The sequence below is a fragment of the Leptinotarsa decemlineata genome, unplaced genomic scaffold, assembly GCF_025532065.1.
Source record: "Leptinotarsa decemlineata unplaced genomic scaffold, Ldec_3_MD MMD2_tig00003798_RagTag_RagTag, whole genome shotgun sequence".
Taxonomy (NCBI): Eukaryota; Metazoa; Arthropoda; class Insecta; order Coleoptera; family Chrysomelidae; genus Leptinotarsa; species Leptinotarsa decemlineata.
In genome coordinates, this window is record NW_027412596.1 from 3612913 (window position 1) to 3620516 (window position 7604).

The window sequence follows — 7604 nt, forward strand, 5'->3', positions numbered from 1 at the left end:
CGCAGGGGCAAAAACGCGTTCATGAAATGAAGTTACTTTTTTATCACTGTTTCTTCATTTCCGGTGGGTGAATTCATATTCAATGTCAGCATTGCACCCGTGAGGAGCCGGGGCGGCTCCACTAGTGATATATAAAACTTCAAATAGTATGGAAACGCCTGAGAAAGGTTTTGTGTAAAAACACATATTGTGGTTTTGTAAACTGTTCAGTGAAAATCTCACGATACAGAATTACTCGAATACGTTTGGATTTTTACCAAGTATTGACCACTTCCATCATATACATTTGTGAGTTCATGCGATTTTTCGTCATTTTTATGCTCTGCCAAAATAGAAAATAGTCATGAACATAGAGAATATGCATGAATTTTTTTGAGGACCGCTGCCTTCATATGGAGTCTTTGGTGTTCTTTCATTCTGGTTTCCTTTTAGATGAAATTTTTTTAAACATTTATTATATAAGATTCTCCAGAGAGAAAAACCAATATTTATTCATTTCCATCGAATTTCAAGTGACTCGATAAGTAGAAAATACCTCTGCTACTAATAGGATCTTGGAAATGATGGTCAGTACTAAGATGTTTCAATACTCTAGACTTCTAGACAGTCTAGACTTTGATTTTCAGATTGATTTGGCCGTTACTTGATGAAGATAAATAGTAATTTCATAAAACACATCTCACGGTTTGATCTCCACCAACTTTATTTGAAAAAAATATATCACGACATGTTTCGTAGCTCTATCAACATTGATTTGAACAAATATGCTTTCAAATGATTCAGTTTCAAACCTTCATTTTCTATGTGTAAAATTCCAAATTCTTCGTTGAAGATATGATTATCTTCTAAAAGATGATTTGAATATGTTTTTAAAAAACATAGAAAGTTTCAATTCTCTTTTCTTCATTATGATTTCCTACCACGTAGTAACGGCTACATCCATCAAGGTATTGATTTGAATATGTTGAACTTATTTTCTTATTTACATAGCTCGAATGATGTTCCTGGATTCCAGTACTTTTTATGAATGATTTGATTGACTTGTTTTCTTACATTGAAATCTAAAATATCAAATTCTATATCATGACACCCATGAAGTAATTCCGTGTGTATTACCTAAAGGTATATGTTGGCGTTGTCTCACTTGTTATATTCCAGTTTTCGCAATTTTTTCATCCATTTCATTTTTCCCGTTTTTATTCCATCTTGCGCTGCGAGATGTTATGGCACATCGAAGAATTGAATTAAAGTACCACAAGGCCAAGAAACTAGCTTTATCAACAATGATTTTAATATTACAAGTTGATTCTTACACTAATATTCATATATATTAGTGAATTCACTATTGAAGTAGAAGCAGACAACTCAATAAATTTCTTGGACTCAACAATTAGTAGAATGAACAACAATTATTTTTCATATTATCACAAACCATCCTATACGGATATCACTATACATTAAAATTCTACTCATCCATATCAACACAAAGTAACAGCTTGTAAAAACATGATTCACAAATTAGTCAATGTTCCTCTTTCAATAGATAATTTCATTAAAGAACTTAATATCACCAAGCAAATTGCAGTGAACAATGGGTTTAAAGACGGATTAATAAACAAAATACTTTCCAAAAAAGTCTACGCAACAGAGATTCCAGACGTTTTTTCTATTGATAAATTAGATAATCAAAATTATAGAGCTTTAATGTATTTTTGACAAACAACGGAAAATGTAGCTTCATTTTTGAGGAAACGAGATATTAAAATTGCATATAGAACAAGTAATACATTGGGAAAGTTAGGTAAAAATAATAAAGATAGAATATAAAAATTCGAGAAATCAGGGGTATATAAAACAAAGTGTGGAACGTGTCGTAAGGTATATATTTGTCAAACTGGGAGAACATTTAGGAATCGAATCCAGGTACATAATATGAGCTAGAAAACAAGTTCAGCATATTCACGTCATCTTTCAGAAGAAAATCATATCTTTAACGGTGAATTCAAAATTTTACACATAGAAAGTAAAGGTTTGAAACGGAATCATTTGGAAGCAATGGAAATTATTAAACTTAAAAATTCAAAAATTCTAATGAATGACCAAGTGGATTTGAATAGATCACCATTATTGAACTTGTTTTCTTAGACGGAGAAAGAATTATTGATGATGTGAAAGTGAGGTAATATGATTCAGGTGATCATAATTGAAGAGGTACCTCAGGTAGAGGTTTGGGTAATTTGTTGGAGGTAGTCTCAATTATGGTTACCTGTAGTATATTGATATTACTGCAAGAAGCAACTTGTAGTATTCAAATCACTGTTGTTGAAGCTACTGTGTTAGCGAAACATGTCGTGATATATATTTTTCAAATGAAGTTTGTAGAGATCGAATCGTAAGGTGAAGTTTATGAAAATCTAGACTTCGGATGAATGTGTGGTCCAATATTTCTGATACAAATATGCAAACTGTTCTCTATAACAGAAATCACATAAGTCTTATGACTACATCGAGGAGAGATACAGAATTATGTGCTGAAAAAATGAATATTTCGAAATCGAATCAGAGAAATTCACCTTTCCCAACGTTCCTACACAAAAAATCTGGAGATTGATGATGTTAGTATGGGTATTATAATGAATGGGCAAGCTTTTTGCAAAAATAGCGAAACGTGCTATTAGTGAATTTCATTATTCCGGACTCTACGAAAAAAATATAAGTAACTTGGTTTGGATTTGTTTTATATAATTTTCTCAATTTCTTGCTTATTTCCAGTTTTATACATTTAATTTTCCAGTTCTTTTACACTCTGTGATTATTTTCATTTTGAATCATGAATATCTCATTCGTTTTATTGTATCCCCATTTCACGTTTCATTGTTTTCAACATAATTGATATGTTAGTTATTCATTCTAATTTTATTTATCCTATCACACATTTTGAATCATAGTAGAATCATATTAGACACTGGAAGTCCGAACTGACAAAATTCACTAGAGAATAAAGAAAATAACTTTCTACTGAGTTTATTATTTGTTACGACCGGTTTCGGTTTATCAGACCATTTTCAAGTAACTAATACATCAAGTCAGGACAAATACTTGAATATACACTGATAAGATCAGATATCTGTAATAGGTACCTGAAATAACAAATGGTACTTTCAACATAAGATACCGGGATTATCGGATGGAAAATTAGCTATATCTGGAAATCTACAAGAAACAAACCACACAATAAATAAATAAAACATGGAAATTCTTCATACGTGCAATAAAGGAAACAAGCTCGCCCCTTTTGAATTTGTGAATTTTGACATCTAGTTTAGGACCCATTCAATAGTGGGTAATCATGATATACGTATAGGACGAAACTGCAGTAACGTTAGTTACAAATACAAGTGGTGAAAACATAGAAGGTTTCATTTCTGTTTTCTTCAGAAGTTATTTCATTTATTCTATATTCAATATGGATTTCTGAAAAATAAATAGGTCACTAATCAAATAAGATAAAATTCACCATGAAACATTGTCACCACTTTCAAAAAAACTGTTAGTAGTATTATAATCATAAGTGAAATTATCTGAAAATTGTTCAAATACATTAATGTGAGCACTCTCACCGTCTAGATTCATTTTAAATCAATGATAGCAATCTACAATCTGCTGTTATCTACGTGTTTTTTCGGTTGCTACCTGAATCTTAGAACACACATACTCGTGCATTTTGAGGCTGAACTTTGAGAGAAGTATTTTTAATAATAATCTCGTTATTCCATTATGGAAACTGCTACATGCCTCTGGATTATTCAGATTCAGAAACATGAAAAATATTCAAAATATAAATGAAAGAATTTCAAATAAGTTTCAAGACAAGACTATTCGTAAAACATTTGACCTATTAAATGACGTACTCATTGATGTTATAATAGCATTTCCTAACTAGAAGTTCTATCAATTTACTCTTGAATACATTCAAAACTTTTTCATCAGGCAGTTTGTTGTAAAGTTGTATATCTGTATATGAAGTAACTTTTTCATAAAAGTCGGTTTAATGATATAGGATTTGCTGTTGGTTATCCACATTCTTTGTGAAATAATTCAGTTTCGGTCCTATTAACGAAATGCATTTTATGATATAAATATAAAGGTCAGTAACCTACTTTCTATGAAGTACGTTTCAAACGGGTCATTGAGCTTGATTCCAAATATTAGATGAATAACTGGTTTTTGTAATAATACTGACTATTGAGCTGAAAAAGCGTTTCCTCTTTCCGGAACTTTTGTATCAATATCCGTTTGAATTTTAGTTCAGTGTAGTTTACAACGATTTTCAATGAAATCAAATGAAGTTTGCATATCATTTAATAACTAGCGGACCATAAATGGTATTGGTATATAATAAAATGAATAGGAATTGATAGAAAAAATCATAAAAATTGGTCTAGGTGTTCTTGAGTTCTTTCAATATTTTCATTATTACTACTTTCATTATTATTATTTTCATTGATGAAATATCATTTTCAATACTTATCATTTCATTTCCGACGAAGACAAATCTAAAAAGACAAAAATCATTGAAATTGGTCCAGCTGTTCTTGAGTTTTTTTATTATTATTATTATATAATATTCCAACACTCATTATCCTATATTATCCTATTCCGATCAAGAAAAATCCATAGCACAAAAATCATAAAAAATGGTCTAGCTGTTCTTGAATTTTGTAATTATTATTATTACTATTATTATCATTTTCATTGACAAAAAAATCATTTTTCGTAACTTATTATTTTATTTTCGTTGAAGACAAATCCAAAAAGACAAAAATCATAAAAATTGGTCCGGTCTTTTCATTGTTATCATTATCATTTTCATTGGTGAAATATCATATTTCAATACTCATCATCCTATTTCTGATGAAAACAAATCCAAAAAATCATAAAAGATGGTCCAGCCGTTCCTGAGTTTTTTCATTATTATTATTATATCATATTTCAATACCTATTATTCTATTCCCTATGAAGACAAATCCGAAAACACAAAAATCATTAAAATTGGTCTTGACGTTCTTGAGTTCTTTCATTATTATTATCATTATTTTTATTGATGAATTATCATATTTCAATATTTATCGATGAAGACGAATCAAATACACAAAAATCATAAAAATTGGTCCGGTCTTTTCATTGTTATTATTATTATTATTTTCATAGGTGAAATATCATATTTCAATACTCATCATCCTATTTCTGATGAAAACAAATCCAAAAAATCATAAAAGATGGTCCAGCCGTTCCTGAGTTCTTTCATTATTATTATTATATCATATTTCAATACTTATTATCCTATTCCCTATGAAGACAAATCCGAAAACACAAAAATCATTAAAATTGGTCCAGACGTTCTTGAGTTCTTTTATTATTATTATCATCATTTTTATTGATGAATTATCATATTTCAATATTTATCGATGAAGACCAATCAAATACACAAAAATCATAAAAATTGGTCCAGCTGTTCGTGAGTTCTTTTATTTTCATTATCAGCTTTATTATAACCTCAATTTTTATTGACAAAATATTATTTTTCAATACTTATTATTCTTTTCCCGACGGAGACAAATCCAAAAATCATAAAATCTGTTCTTGAATTATTTTATTATTATTGTTATATATATTTCAATACCTAACGATGAAGGTCCTAACGATCCTATTCCCGATGAAGGCAAATCCGAAAACACAAAAATCATTAAAATTGGCCCAGCCGGTCTTGAGTTCTTTTATTATCATCATCCTAATTTCTATTGACAAATCCTAAAAGACAAAAATCATAAGAATTGGTCCAGCCGTTCTTGAATTCTTGCATTATTATTAGTATTATTATTTTTATTGATAAATTACAATATTTCAATACTTTTTATCCTATTCCCGATGAAGAAAAAATCATAAAAATTGGTCCATTCGTTATCGAGTTTTCTAGAGTCTGTACTCCAGCTTCTATTTTTTCCCACCAATGCTCTTCGTTTGAGAAAGTTCTCATCCCAATTTTTGTGTTATAATATCTGTCTTACTTTTTTCCATCTTTTTCTCACTGCCCCACATGCCTTTTGGAAAGAAGGCATTATAATATAATTAATAAAAATATTTGCTGTTCGTGGGTCTCGCTAAAACTCGAGAGCAGCTGCACCGATTTCGATAATTTTGGATTTGAATTATTTGTGGAAGTCCGGAAAAGGTTCAAAAGGTCAGTAAATATGAAGAAAGGAAAAATAAAGAATGATAATGATAAAAAATAACTCGATAACGACTAGACCAATTTTTATGATTTTTTCTTCATCGGGAATAGGATAAAAAATATTGAAATATCATAATTTATCAATAAAAATAATGAAACCAATAATAATGCAATGATTCAAGAACGGCTGGACTAATTCTCATCATTTTTGTCTTTTTGGATTTGTTTTCATCGGGAATAGGATAATAAGTATTGAAAAATTATAATTTATCAATAAAAATGATAATAATAATAAAAAAATCAAAAAACAAAGAAATGAACAACTCTGTTCATTCCTCTGAAGTTTGGATAACCACTTCAGTGATCTCAAGCATCTGCACTGGAATAAAACTACTGCCACATTGTAATTGGGAGCCACGAAGTATAACAAGATGTTGCAGCGTCATAGAATAGAATAGAATAATTAATTTATTAACTACGTTACATTTTTATGTTTGTAGCAAATCAAGTGTATAAGCTTTCTTAAATAAACATATAAAACAAGGAAGTAAATTGTGAAATGTAAAAATATTAAGCAACGCAGGGGTTGCCTACGTACATATATAAATAAATAAATATTCATCTATGATAATAGGGGTATTTACAAACTACCACAGTACAATCGATGCCGGCGAGTATGTTTCATCTCGAGTAGACATAGCTGACGTGAACTGTCCTAAAATAATTGTAGTATTCCGAGACTGAGTAAAAACATTGACTGAGTAGCATTTCCTTGATGGCTCTTTTGAATTTGGTGATACTAAGCTCTTTAAAGTTATTTGGCAGAGAGTTGAAAATATTGTAATCAACAGAATTCATTTTTGATCTGGTCAAACAATAACGGCATGTTCTTACCTTGTCCGCATTCCTCGTGAAGTGTTGGTGTATGTCAGACTGTTGCTCTAGCAAATGAGCATTTTTTCTGATTTCCAGTAGCGACTGATAAATATATAATGTTGGCAACGGCATGATACGTAATTTTTTGAATAATGGTCTACAGTGCTTCCGGAAACCTGCACTTGCCAGTATTCTTACAGTTTTTCTCTGTAGTTTGAAAATTCTCATCGAACCAGAAGAGTTCCGCCAAAGAACAACACCGTAGCTAATGTGTGAGTGGAATAATGAAAGGTACGTCATTTTTAGAATCTCACCGCTTGTGATGTTTTGACGAAGGCTAAATATTGCACTAGATAATTTATTTGCGCGAAGATCTGTATGTTGGTACCAAGATAAAGTACTGTCGAGAGTAATGCCAAGTAATTTTACACTTTTGTTAGCTGAACCTACAGTGGTGAACTCAAGATTTTGAGTTTTGTCACTATTCAACTTCAAT